Source organism: Aulonocara sp. 'chitande type north' Nkhata Bay, linkage group LG22, assembly GCF_057382095.1.
Source record: "Aulonocara sp. 'chitande type north' Nkhata Bay isolate Kocher_YH1m ecotype deep benthic linkage group LG22, A_spYH_male_GT1.1, whole genome shotgun sequence".
Classification (NCBI taxonomy): domain Eukaryota; kingdom Metazoa; phylum Chordata; class Actinopteri; order Cichliformes; family Cichlidae; genus Aulonocara; species Aulonocara sp. 'chitande type north' Nkhata Bay.
Window position 1 is genome coordinate 24424043 of NC_141364.1, and position 15218 is coordinate 24439260.

Sequence of the window (15218 nt, forward strand, 5' to 3'; positions counted from 1 at the left end):
TAAAGCTCAGAAAAGTTGTGAAAATGTTAAAAAAAAAAGATTTTTGACATCCAACAAAGATTTTAGAAGGTTTTGGTACCTTTTCACTTTGCTTGCAGAAGAAGAGCCCAGAGTTAAATTTATATTTACTCACTGTTTTCTGTGAGAGCACTATTCTGTTTCCTTGCTATAGCATTGTTGTGTGTGTCTGTGTGCAGGTGAACGTGTGTGTGTGTGTGTGTGTGTGTGTGTGTGTGTGTGTGTGTGTGTGTGTGTGTGTGTGTGTGCGTGCGTGTGTGTGTGTGTGTGTGTGTGTGTGTGTGTGTGTGTGTGTGTGTGTGTGTTTGAGTGTTTTCACTAAAAGCGTCTCGAAACTTCCATGAGCTCTCCATGGTGCTGAAATTGCAGCCAACTTCGCAAACTCAGAAGTCCCTTCCATCATCCAGCGTCCATTATGTCATTATTTCAGCTTTCAGTTCACTGTTTACTTTAAATAACAAGGTCATTATTTGGCAGTAAAACCAGGCTGCAATATTAAGTGTTGACATTCATTTATTTCTATGATCTGATATTACTGTTGGCCAGACATTTCTGTGGGCTTTAGAGTCCCACAATGGTAATGGTTGTTAAAGCCAGCCCGAGTTCTGCAAGAGGACAGTGGAATCAGAATTCAATAATAATAGTGAATCTAATTTCCAACAAATCAAATATGATAAAGTGGGGCATGGCGCAGGTAGGAGGGGATCAGATAAATAACATGCAAAGAATGTTTATTATGTAAATTAAAAACAGAAAAAGATTTTGTATTTTTATGTGTTGAAATGTTGTTGAATGTTGTTTCTCCATCCATTAGAAACTTCATTTCCTCCATATTCATACACATAAAATGATAAATGAGGCTGTGAACCTTTAATGAATAATCCCCTCTGGAAGAACCTTCAGAACACAGATAAGGATTATGCTGCAATTTTTATAGATGTAAGTTCTACTAAAGTGAAGCTTTGTGGCTCAGAGCATGGCCTTTTCATGGGGATTTAATAGACAACACAATTTCTCAGTTAAAGCTTCACAGAAACAGATATCACATGCAAGAGTTTGTTTTTGTTTTTTTTGTTTTGAATATTCAAATGAATGATAATGTGTGAAAACACAAAATGGCACACATAGATGGCACACAATCAAACAACAGGCCATGTATAGTATTATACTGTACCTGTTCCCATTTGGTTTGCATTTTGTACTAAAGTACAAAAACACCTGCCAGACACCACAATTTTACAATGAAGGCAAGCATTTATAGTCCCAAGAATGATTATTTTATCTCTGTCAAGAATATTGACGCAAAATAGGTTGTTGCAGTCAATAAAAAAATGTTCCCATCCTTGTGATGCTTTTATTCTAAGCTGCTGCCTTAACAGAAAATGATGTATCGAGACGTGAGGATGGCAAGGTCGACTAATGTGTGAGTTGTGTGAACAATGTGCATGTGCCCTTCTGAGCCTTTGCTCTGTAGGAAGAACTAAAGTCAGTCATTTGCCTTTTACTAGAAGAGTTAACCTTATCTGAATCCATTTTAACTACTTATATATATATATATATAGATAGATAAATGGCCTACATTTGTATAGCGCTTTACTCAGTCCCTAAGGACCCCAAAGCGCTTTACACTACATTCAGTCATTCACCCATTCACATTGTAGCCACAGCTGCCCTGGGGCGCACTGACAGAGGCGAGGCTGCCGGACACTGGCGCCACCACCAGTAGGCAAACATGGGGTTAGTATCTTGCTAAGGATACTTAGGAGGCAGCCTGGGATCGAACCACCAACCTTCTGATTAGTGGCTGACCTGCTCTGCCACCTGAGCTACAGCCACCACCATGCAGATAGATGCATACACAGCTGCAGAATTAGTTATGATGGCATTCTGTAATTCTAATAAATGAGAATGATTATATCAGTCATAGGCAGTGCCATCGTTTGATCTCCTTTGTGCTTTCATTTGGTCCAATTCAAGAGCCCATAAATTTAATTCTCGGCGGAATCCTCTCAGGCAACAAAAGGGGGGAAGCAAAAAATCTTCATAGAAAGCATAAGAGCTCTGAGAGTAGAGGAATTTAGGACTAACAGATCAGTTCACACTTGTACATCCAGACATACCCCCCCCCCCCCCAGTTTTCCTTTGATAAAGCTGCTAAATACAGACACATGCATTCTGTCCTCACATTTAATGAATACAGACTCATTTCATTTTTAATAGCGCGATATTAGTGTCACCACAAAAAAATCATTATTTCCCAATTAAAAATGAATCTGCGTAATGCAATTCAGGAATCTGACGTAATGCCCCCAAGTCTTGTGGCAAGTTGTGGTATGACTCGACTTAAGCGGTCAAAGAAGTGCAGGAGACTGATGCTGTCCAGTGTAGCAAGTGATTTATTCACCATTCTGTGGCCCAAGAATATTTACAAAGAAACAAATAAGAAACTCAACTCTATAATAAACTCAATTCAAATAAACATAACTGAACTTAAATCAACGGAAATTAAGGTCAAACTGCACACAGCTACACTGACCTGAACCCTTCTTCTGAAACACCTGAGTTCGTCTGCTTAAATAGTCCCCTTAATCAAACACTTTCTCCTCTGGACTATTCCATTCAGTAGGTAGGTGAGATGAACATGATTATATTCATCCTCTACTACTCCTCTTGACTGGCAACATAAACTCTGGTGTAATCAATACATATCACAACATTAAATCTATTTCTTTATAAACCCTTTAAAATCAACTTTATTAAATTATAAGAATTCTTCCCCTCCTGCCCTTGGTCTCTTCCTGTGACCTCAGATGAACCCAGAAGGTATAAAGCAGGAAGTAGAACTACATTTCCTACTTTTGCTTCTGGAAGACAGGTAGGTAAAGGTAAGTTCAAACAATACAAATTAACAGTTGAAATAAATAACATGTTAACTTAACAAACTTGCATGAATTGATTTAAACCAAGATGTTATATTATATAATCTGTAAAAGTGCAGAACATAAACAAACCCGGGATAGTAGATGTTTGCCTATTGCAGATTACATGTGAAATATGGTTAAATCAAAACAAGAATGTTAACTAAGAATGTAGACAAATGGTCTTCTCACCCACTTTGTCACACAAGTGAGTGCCAAATTTCCAAAGGAAAATTTGCTCTAGAAACCCGACCGCCCACTGTGTCACAAAAAGGTGGATGAACAGAGAAAACGGAGCGTTACTCTAAAGGCAAATTTATGAACTTGCAGCAGCTGAACAATTTGTGGTTAATATTCAAGCTCTGACATGCTGTAATCTGCTAGACATAGTTCTGTGATAGCTTTTATTTTTCTCCCTGTCATTTGCAGCTCCGTTCAAACGGGCCCAGTGGTGAGCAATTTTCAGATCCGAGCTGTGAAAGTAAAGCGGTTCACATTTGTCTTCAGAGCCATGTGGTTCGTTATTACTCCTGACCTTCTCTCTGTTTGTCCACAGATGTCACACCTTGATATTGACTGTTACATAAAATAAAAGTGGAAAAAAAGGATTCATGAAAGGTTGGACTGTTTTTGGCTTGGTTGCATTATAACCGATTCAATCATTCAAATATGGCCAAACTGCATAACTATATCTGTCTGCAAGTGAAGCTGCACCCCAACGGCCTTTCCTCCAAAACCAAGTTGTCCAGACGCAGTGTCGGGGAGGTTACTTTTAAAATGTATTCCACTACAGATTACAGAATACATGCCCTAAAACGTATTCTGTAACGTATTCCGTTACGTTACTCAATGAGAGTAACGTATTCTGAATACGTTGGATTACTTAACATATTATCATGCATTTTATAACTACGTGAATGTACTATTGCTGTGTGATTTATTACTATTACTGAAGGTCCGCGACTCCGAACCGTAGTAAAGGGACCTCTGACTAATACGTCGGTTCTGTGTCAGGCTCGTAGCCGAAAAATAGCTTTACTTTGTTGTCTGGGTCAAGTCTGCTTGCGAGAGACAGAGAGAGGCGTTGAAAGGCTGCTGCAATGGAACTTATTGTTTCAGAGGAAAACACGAACAAAGCGTACAGTCGAGTTTTAATAGCGTACTTACAACTGGGCTCGTCAGGCACTCTTCTTGGCTGCAGTGGTTATTATTATATTTACATGCTTCCAGCTCCCGTTTTTGCTCGATGACAGCTCGTACTTTTCCACTCTCCTTTTTCTCCCACCTCACGCTCACAGACACATAACGGGTATGGCAGTCCATTCTCACTGCTGCACGGACTACACTGCCCATGAGGCAACATTCTGCACTCTCCAGTCTCTAATCACATCATGTAAACTGCAGAGGACACTTCTATACACAAAACCACAAAACAGCAAACAACACAAAATGGAAATATTAAAAGAGTGTGTTTTTCTGTTGTTTATGTGATAGCCTTTTAGTTCCAGTATTGCAAGACTGGTTACAAACAAAAAAGTGATCGTGCTAAATCTATTCAGTGTTTTACAACATGTGAAACAGAAGGCATGAAGAGGTAACAAGGGTGTTGCATGTGGACTTAGCTGTGCAGTGTGTGGTTTTGCAGTAAAAGCTGCAAGTGCAGAGCAAATTTAGCGGAAATAACTGTTAACTGATCATCTCTGACTGTTTTTTGTTTGTTTCTTTTTGTTCCTGATCACGTGGGAGATGTTGCAGAAATATCAGTGAAAAATAAGTGTGAACTGTTACAAGCCAGAGAATTGTCTCAGCTTTATAAATATGGAGAATTATCCTTTTTTTTTTAAAAAAACTATGAATTTGAATAAATCTGGGCCCGTGCACATGCTGTATTTGGAAGCTGCGCGTGCTGACGTCATTACGGGTGATGCTACTGAGGCTAGGACGAGCAGGAAGGAGGGGAGAGAGAAGGGGGGGGCGGGGGTGTTCCGCCGTGAACGCGCTTCGGATCCCCGGCGGAGGGCAGCGAGGGCGCGCATCTCTGTCCTCCGCTTGTGAAGCGACTGCAGGGGAGCCAGATGCCCGACTGTGAGCCGCTGCCTGTGGATACCCATCCTAAATGCCAGAGCAGGCAAGACTCGCAGACACGCTTTACTCCGTGACGGAGAAGAGGAGAGAATAGAGGCAGTTAAAGGAGTAAAAATTGTTTTGTTTTGTTTTGTTTTTTAATTTTCCATTTCTCCCCCCCGCCCCTCTCTTGTTTTTGCCCCTACTCGCTCTCCCAGCTTCAACCAAAAGAAGAGCTTCCTTGGACTTGGAGTACCGAGCATCAGTTGAAAATAAAGCCGCTATCCCACTCTGCCCCTGCTATTGCGGCGCTGTTAACTGTGAGCGCGTCCCCACACTGCTTTGGAATATACGCGTAAAACCATGGAGATTATATGACGTGGATTTATTTATTTTTTTAATACTACTATTATTATTATTTTAAATTTTCTAACAAAACTGGACACCTACAATAACGAAGTCCTTCTTTCATTTCACCATCGCATTATTATTTTTTGCGTTCTGTTCTGTTCTTTCATTTGATCTGTGGATGCTTTTTCTTTTAAATTGATCATTATTATTTCATGTCCGTAGCTATTCTTCTTTCTTTTTAATTGATCGAATCATTGATTTGTTTTCCACACTTATTGTTTCTGGGCTTGATTCGGACACGCCAAAGTGGGATGCCTCGCGGAGAACATTTGTTGGAAGAAGATTCCGCGCGGCTGCGAGGGTGAATGAATGATAGTATCCCCTCTCAGTCTGAGACGTGCCATGGATGGGAAACTTAATTTGTATCAGCGGAACCGATCGGGGAATAGCCGTCGCATCAAATAACTGCTGCTGACAGCGATCAGGTAACATGCTTTACCCACACAACTCAAAGCTTTTTGGAAAAAAAAAAAAAAAGGGGGGGGGGGGGGGGGATACTGTTTCTTTGCGCCATCCACACTGCCGGTTTGTCTATTTATTTCATTCATGTCATCCATGCTGTGTGGAAGTCCGATTTTAATGACGCATATAGTCTAACGTTCAGGCTGCAGTACAGTTATTTTTCGCCCGTCCGGGGCAGTTTCACAAGACTGAGCTGTATGGACAGTTATCAGTGTTGGTTGGGGGGTGGGAAGGGGGGGGGGTATGTGATCCGTGGACCTGAGCGAAAGTAGCGGTCACAGTAGGGAAAAAAAATCCCCAAACACGCCTGAGCCGTTGAGTTAGATCCCATTAATAGAACTCTGCTTGAAAGCACAATCCTCCCTGAATGCCGAATCCCTCAGTGGGAGACGCTGAGAACTGTAAGTCTGTCTTTAAAACCCGCTGTCAGACCTGTAACTTTCCGCAGTGGCCGAAAGAAACACACACTTGCACAGAGAGCACCGTGGGCACGTACCCCGCACAGGCAATTTTATTTCCAGCTTGCAACACACTGGTTCGCCTCTCGCTTTATTGATGCAGTCTCATCAGCACAACCCTGCATTCAACACCTCAACAAAAGAAAGAAGCGGTTTCTTTTGTGTGTGTGTGTGTGTGTGTGTTGGGGGGGGGGGGCACGATGTCATTCTTAATTTAGATAAAGGTCCACACACCAGACCTCTTCCCACGTGCGGATCTCTCCTCGACGTTTCCACGAAAGGTTTAGGGATGCTTGCAACGATCGTCGGCCGGTCGCAGTATCTATATCTTTATGATCGAGGTACTGATGCTGAGCCCCTACCACCACCACCCCCCCAGCGAGCGCTCTGCGCCTGGGTGAGTGGGTGCCTTCTCCGATTGAATGTTAAAGAGCCAGGATGTACTAAAGACGCCACTGATCGTGGGATTGAATAACCGAGGAGGGAGGGGGGGGGCTAACATCCGTACTGGCATCACAGCACGCAACAGAAAGCCCTTTGAACGCTTGCTTGATGAAACTCCTGGGTCTGATTATTTGATGGGGTGGGTGAAAAATGCATTCGTGGGCACCTCTTTGACTGTGCCGTGCGTCTGCCGCAGTGCCTCTCTCGGTCTAAGTCGGTGCTGTTTTCAGTGAAATAAGTGTGCCAGGGTTTAGTCGGAGAAAACGGCCCCACAGATGCCCCCCCTCCCACATTCGGTAGTGAGCAGGTGGCTCCGGTGACGCTGAGCGGGGATGACAAACGGGACGCGACAACGGGAGCGCAGAGGAGCCTCCGAGCTCTGCTCCCGTCTCTCTTATTTTCTACCCATCTGTTGAGCATGCATTGTGAGCGCTCTCTTCGCTCTCCACCTCAAACCCCGCATTTCCTGCCATTGGATCCTCTTTAATTTATGGAGTGTAGCACACGTGTTAGCGGCGATCTCGATTATTTTGCTTCCCCAAGTCGCCATCTGTGCGCCGTGTTAAACAATTCCCTCCATTGTTTTTTTGTTTTGTTTTGTTTTTTACTTTTTCCCCCACTGAGCCGAGACAAACTCTTGCTACGGTAGCCGGTGGGTGAACTGGTACATGCTACTTAACAGCGACAATGATTCATGTCTCTTTGGTTCTTGGCATCATTTAGAATCTGGATTAACAGGTCAGACATAGCCAGCAGTATCTCTGTCTTTCTGCTATGGGAGCTTGGTAATCATGTAATGGATTTGTTAGCGCAGGGAATCACTCTAAAACTTTACAGTAGGGGATACTGGATCTTCATTTGAAGAACCGTGTATGCTGCTGCTCTGCTTCCACCCTGTAAGTAGAGAGCAGTAAATAAGCACAAACTAGCTTCTTGTTTAATTTAAAGTCAGTGCTGCTACAATTGGTTATGGCTGATGTTGTCACCAATGGCAGTAGGCCTAGTAGGGCTGCTTTTAACCCAGATGAGCAACTCACAAATCATGGTTGATGCCCATCCTTTTTTTTAAACCCCAGCTGGTTAGAGGATAGAAGGAGGATAGCAAAGCCAAACCTTCTAAACCTGCTTATATTTATTAAATTTGTTGTTTTTTTTTTTCCACTGAGCACCATAAAATTTCCTAAGTAAAGCACTATACAAATACAGGCCGTTTACCATTTACTTTTGATGGAAACTATAAAACAAGATATTCTTTGGATTATCCAGAGGGATTAAACTTCTGGAAGCAGATGTTGCTGTTTTCATTGTAATCTTTGCATTACCGTGAGCACCACAACAACAACAATAATGACAACTCCACCCCCAAAGAAACAAACAAAAAAAACCATTAAAACAAGCTGGCAACTCTCTGGGCTGGGAGGAGGCATAACTTTAATCCTGCTCAAATAAAAGTAAAGCCAACCCACTTACCACAGTAGTGACTGATAAAAATACATTTAGAGAGCAGCAGAAATAAGACTGAGAAATGGTTACTTTAGTTAGAGTAAATGTCTGAGGTATATATTGAACTTTAAAGTATTTGGCCATGAAAGAGTTTTATATTCAATCATACCAGTATCTTAGTTTCCTTGGAATCAAAACATATTCTTTACATCAGCACAACCTTTGTGATCATTTAGAATTCAGTGTCTAATTTATCATAAAAGTGCATGAGTTTTTTTCCATCTAAAATATTGAGTTTAGTTATGGAAGTTATGCAATAGCCATGATGTGCAGTGTATGCAATGTGCAGAACCTTTTCATGACTGGTTCAGCATCTCTTTGGCATCTCACTGTGTTTTCTAATGTTTTTGAGCTGTGTTGCTCAACAAGCAGCGTCTACACTCAGAGTTTCTCCGTCCCTTGCCAGACTGGTCAAGGCTGCTGCCCATGACAATCTCCAGAGTATCCTCTAGCTCTTTCAGGAAGAGCCTCCTTATGCAGAGCATCATCCAGGCTGGATTTTCCCATTCGTGCCCAGATCCGAAATGAGATCAAGTGTTTCATTCACAACAGCAGTGCAGCATGCTTGCAAATTTTAGCTCAAGCAAGGTGTAAATTGGTTCCCGGGAGGACAGAAATGGGGAATCTGAGAGATAATCACTTGTTGCGAGATTATAGTGTGGTTGCAGAATACTTCTCACTCTAAAAAGGAATGTAAATAATGTAAAGCCTTATAGTTAATATTAGTGAGAAATCATTAGCTTTACATCCTTGGCAATTACCTGTGGAGGGTGCCTTTAAAGCCTTATGGTCAAGCAGCAGAGAAGAAGAACCACTCTTTATTGGAAAATAAAATTATGAAACGGCCAATTTTGACCAAAGTGCAACAGGGAGGTTAAGCAGAACAGAGAAACGAGACGGCAAGTAATTACCGCGCCATCACTGAATGATCAACCCAGCAGCTGCTGGAAAGGCAACACAAATGACAGCGCGACGCATATCAGCTGAAGACGTATGAAAACCACCCAGCTCTGTGGCAGTTTTATAAGACCTGCAAATGTGATACTAATAACATCTTCAATATCCACCCACATGTCATGCACTAACGCTGGCAGCACTAAATCCACCCCCCCCCACCTCACCCCAACCCACCTGCCACCTCCCTCATTTTCTCACACGCACACACAGTCACTGCACACTGTAACCTCTCTCTCACCTATCTGTCTCCACGTTTCACGTCTCACTTTTGCTCAAATGACTCGGATAGGCAAGCGTTCAAGAGCATACATCAAAACCAACAAACACACACACAGTATGAAAACTGATGGTGGCACGTCAAGCTGTGTGTGCATGCTGTTTAAATAGTACATATGGACTAGGGGGCCACACGACAGCTTGATCTTTCCTGGATCACTGCACCCTGGCTGAGCCATTGTTCCTCTGACACCCCCCTTACATACACAAACACACGTTCCCTCTCCTGCGCCGGCCTTTCCCTAACGAGCTTCCTGTTCTGTTCTCCTCCTTCCACCATTCCTCCTTATGTTCTAGCCCTATCCATCCATTGTACCGTTTCTCTAATTGACTACCGGGGTCCTTATTACCTCTCTGGATCTGTACAGTTAGGCTGGGATTGATAGAAGAGGACAGCTGTGCCCAGCTTCAAAATTCTATAGCAGTACGGTCATATTCACTTGTTAAGTAACGCACCAATATCCAGGCTGAAGACTTTTTTTAATCGTGCCATGTAGAAACCGCTGTCAGCTCCCTGCAAATCAGTCATCATCAGCTCAGGCCATTGCTCAGCAAGGGAGAAAGGGCTAATGAGGAGAAAAAACCCAAGAAATAATCATAAAATGTATAGAATGGGCTCAAGAGTCGGTCGGAGAGATAACCAGAGTAAGTTGCTCAGGAAGAACTGGGGGGAAAAAGGAGATGAAGCAGTCTGCATCTGCTTTCTTTGCCTCCTCGTCCTTCTCCTCCACGTCACACATCGTACACTCCTACTTCGAGTGCTCTGCCATGCTCCATTTGGAGTCACAGATGCCTCTGTCACTGGGGCAGCATTCGTTTGGCGCAGCCCCTGGGTGACTGTGTCAATATTTGTAGTGAGTGCCATTTTGGTTTGGGGCGCCTCTATAAGCATGACTGGGCTTGGGCGAGGCTAAAGCTAAAGGAAAATCAACAGGAAGCCAAAAAGAAAAGAAAAAACAGGCCCTATAGACTCACTACATACAATTAATTAAGCCTTTTGGCAGGGAAAAGCTAAAGGATGGGCCTCCTTGGGAACAGATAGGTAGGTTTGGGTTGGGGGGGCTGTAAAAAAACCCCAAAACAAATTAATTGCCTTGAATCGCTGAGATAATTCACATCTCTGATTAATATTGATCGCACAAGGGATAAGAAACTGCCACAATACGACCGCAGAGAACAGTTAATTTGCTGAGATTCCGTGTTAGTAACTCTTTGTGCAAAGATGAAAAAGGAATCTTTGCAGGGCAGTGACTGCACAATTTGAGGTTCTTACTTGGTGCTCATTAAGCTGTGTGTTTGTGACTAACTGCTTCCCAACAGTAATATTTGCCTTTTTATGTAATGTTTTTTTCATAATGTGTGGCCCTTGGGATGGAGAAAGAGCAAGAGCTGGCAGATCGTATTGATTCAGAGCATCTAAAGCTGCAGTTTTATAGCGCTTTACAGGAGGGCCCGCAAGGATTTCCTCAAGTTCATGATTGCTTTTACTCAGCATCATACATCACAAATCTCATATTTTTTTTCCATCCCGACCCACCTCTGCAACCCTGTTACAGCCCTCCATTTGTCTCCCTCTCCTTGTCTTTGCAACATTACCATGCAGACACTTCAACACACCTTCTTTTAACCTTTTACTTACCTGTATTATGTAATGTGAAATGTCTAAGTCACCATTTTTCAAAGAAATGTACACACACACACACACACACACACACACACAAAGTGGCTGCCCTTTGCAGCTCACACACAGAGGGGGTCTAGTTCCACTGCGTAACTCAGCGTTCAGAGGGCGCAGACTCCTCTGCCCCAGCACATTGGCCTCATCATCAGCAGAGTGGCTCTCTGTTGCACCCATCCCCCCCTCCGTTCCTGCTCTATACAGGGGAGGATACTTTGTGTTTGCAAGCCAACAAGTCAAATGCTCTGCTCTGCCGGAGCAGAAGAAAAGAGCCTTGGTATTGTGGGATCTGATGTGTTAATGTGTGCCAACCTGCTCTACCTCTGGAGCCACAGCCATACAGTTAATATATTTGTGTCAAGGTGTTGATTTGTACAGAATTTCTTGATGCAAAGAATGCTTCCTATATTTCCTACCTCTTAGTAGCTCAAAGAAATGGTTCTTGAAGTGAGATCTGGGGATCCTCATAGGGCCTCATTAAGTTGCAACTATGGACCAAAATTTGTCCTCAGGTGCTAGCAAACAAATCCAGTCAATGCATTAATGCTGTTAAACTAAGTCCACATATATTATCTGTAAAGTCAAAGTCAATTTAAATGTATGTCACTTTTAACAAAATTAAAATTTAAATGTGTTTCTGTTTTCATGAAAGTTCTGAAATAACTAGACTAAAAAGCTTTAGTGGACATATTTTTGAGCAGCTCCTTGAATCTTTTTTTCCTCTGTAAGGTTCTCCAGCCACAGATTTGAGAACTGCTGTTCCAAAAAAACGGTGATTGAAATCTCTTATCTGAATAGTCATATCTTATAAAATACTTTTTTTTTATTTGCTCCTGCTGAGAAAAAAAATCTGACAGACATTCAGCGCAGTTGCCACTTTTCATGTTTCATTAGTCCTGTGCAAGGGCCGTTTGCTGCATGTGTGATTATGCATGAGACGTGTCAGTGTGCATGTGTGCGTCTGTGTGAGTGCACAGAGCACCTCCTCAGGTTCCAGTGGCTTGTCAAAGCTGCAGCTTGTGCATTTTTGGAGGAAGCAAAGTGGACAGGTGGAATTCCAGCCCAGCGGCAAGCTGGATAGACTCACGCTGTGACAGGTGTGGGCATTGACAGGGCAGAGTTGCCATCGAGATGATTAGCCGAATCCCAGTGGTATGGACCCATCATCGTGTTTTCCATTCATGTTAAAATGTTAAAATGGAGCCTAATCGAGGGTGATAGTGCGTCTCTTTGTGAGTTTGCAATGCAAAGATAGAGGCATGATTAAGCGAGAGGGAGAGAACTAATTCTGCTATGATCTAAAAGATATGCACAAGGTGTCCTGTGGTGTTGGTGATGTGCTGCATCAGGTGTATGATAATGGTGAGATCGGTCTTTTACTTCCATCTTATCACAAATGTATGACTGAAAAGATCTCCCCTGGTGCCACATATAAATGCATTCAACTTTGTTTTGCTTTTGTTTTGTTTTGGGGGGATTTATGCGTGAGGTTACTGTGAATGAGCAACTTAATCTAAACCTAACCAAACAGCTTTTGGTACCTTACCTAGCAAGCAACTGCTAAAATACAAAGCAAGTGAAGACAAAACAGGGCAAGGGTGGAAACACAAAGCTGAACAGAAGTTGAACCACGGTCTTCTAGCCGATTCAGCGCTTTCCAACCTCCAGAACCAGACTTTGTCGTTCCTATCTCTTTGCCTCTATGCCTGATGCTGGAGGGCAGCCAATGCATGTCTCTAAGACATATGACAGAGCATAAGTCATATGTCATTAAAGAAAAAAAACTGAGTCGCAAGTGGTGGAATCTTGTGAAAAAGCAATTCTGCTATATAATACAACACCTAAATCTAAACTGTCATCACCGATGTAACATACACAGAAACACCAGCCTTACAGGGAGTGCAGAATTATTAGGCAAATGAGTATTTTGTCCACATCATCCTCTTCATGCATGTTGTCTTACTCCAAGCTGTATAGGCTCGAAAGCCTACTACCAATTAAGCATATTAGGTGATGTGCATCTCTGTAATGAGAAGGGGTGTGGTCTAATGACATCAACATCCTATATCAGGTGTGCATAATTATTAGGCAACGTCCTTTCCTTTGGCAAAATGGGTCAAAAGAAGGACTTGACAGGCTCAGAAAAGTCAAAAACAGTGAGATATCTTGCAGAGGGATGCAGCAGTCTCAAAATTGCAAAGCTTCTGAAGCGTGATCATCGAACAATCAAGCGTTTCATTCAAAATAGTCAACAGGGTCGCAAGAAGCGTGTGGAAAAACCAAGGCACAAAATAACTGCCCATGAACTGAGAAAAGTCAAGCGTGCAGCTGCCAAGATGCCACTTGCCACCAGTTTGGCCATATTTCAGAGCTGCAACATGACTGGAGTGCCCAAAAGCACAAGGTGTGCAATACTCAGAGACATGGCCAAGGTAAGAAAGGCTGAAAGACGACCACCACTGAACAAGACACACAAGCTGAAACGTCAAGACTGGGCCAAGAAATATCTCAAGACTGATTTTTCTAAGGTTTTATGGACTGATGAAATGAGAGTGAGTCTTGATGGGCCAGATGGATGGGCCCGTGGCTGGATTGGTAATGGGCAGAGAGCTCCAGTCCAACTCAGACGCCAGCAAGGTGGAGGTGGAGTACTGGTTTGGGCTGATATCATCAAAGATGAGCTTGTGGGGCCTTTTCGGGTTGACTTTGGAGTCAAGCTCAACTCCCAGTTCTACTGCCAGTTTCTGGAAGACTCCTTCTTCAAGCAGTGGTACAGGAAGAAGTCTGCATCCTTCAAGAAAAACATGATTTTCATGCAGGACAATGCTCCATCACACGCGTCCAAGTACTCCACAATGTGGCTGGCAAGAAAGGGTATAAAAGAAGAAAAACTAATGACATGGCCTCCTTGTTCACCTGATCTGAACCCCATTGAGAACCTGTGGTCCATCATCAAATGTGAGATTTACAAGGAGGGAAAACAGTACACCTCTCTGAACAGTGTCTGGGAGGCTGTGGTTGCTGCTGCACGCAATGTTGATGGTGAACAGATCAAAACACTGACAGAATCCATGGATGGCAGGCTTTTGAGTGTCCTTGCAAAGAAAGGTGGCTATATTGGTCGCTGATTTGTTTTTGTTTTGTTTTTGAATGTCAGAAATGTATATTTGTGAATGTGGAGATGTTATATTGGTGTCACTGGTAAAAATAAATAATTGAAATGGGTATATATTTGTTTTTTGTTAAGTTGCCTAATAATTATGCACAGTAATAGTCACCTGCACACACAGATATCCCCCTAAAATAGCTAAAACTAAAACCAAACTAAAAACTACTTCCAAAAATATTCAGCTTTGATATAAGTGAGTTTTTTGGGTTCATTGAGAACATGGTTGTTGTTCAATAATAAAATTATTCCTCAAAAATACAACTTGCCTAATAATTCTGCACTCCCTGTATTTTTAGTCCACGCTGTTATTATACCCTGCAAAGTCTAAAATATTCTTCTACTTGTTGCACATAGATTTATAGTCTCCGTCATAAATTTACTCTGTCTAATTTAATTTTAGATATTTCATTACTTTGAGTTGTTTTTTTTTGTTTTTTTTTTTTTAACTGCCTTTAACTTAAAAGTAAATTGCTTGCACTCGTAGCCCCAAAGCTCAGAGCTCAAAGCAGTCAAAGTTTCCAAAATCTTCTCATCTTATATGAGATGTGAGGTTTGCCAGTTTTTATTTGGAAGGCATTAACATCAATTGGACTAATAAGCACATTTTAATATTTCACATAAAAATATTCTTTATGACCAGATCGCTTTTCTATTTTTGACTGCTTTTGAGTCTGTATTCACCTCTCCCCAATTCTAGATATGGTGGACTCCAGTCATGCCCCCAGTGCATTCCATTGGTATATTCCAAGTGATAAGAGACCTGCTTGAGGTGACATTACACAGAATATATGTAATAGCTCCTGCCAGTTTTCATCTACTTCACCAGAATTTCAATCTCGGACTCATATAGAGGTCTTACA

General features: G+C 42.3%; 1 protein-coding gene across 1 annotated transcript in view; it reads left to right on the forward strand.

The window, feature by feature from the left end:
• Window positions 1-4927: 4927 nt before the first annotated feature.
• Window positions 4928-15218, forward strand: part of adgrb2 (adhesion G protein-coupled receptor B2) — a 266754-nt gene continuing 256463 nt past the window's right edge. The window contains exon 1 of the mRNA XM_086279307.1: window positions 4928-5836. The gene's annotated coding sequence lies outside the window, so the exon portion shown is untranslated. The remainder of the gene's footprint in view (window positions 5837-15218) is intronic.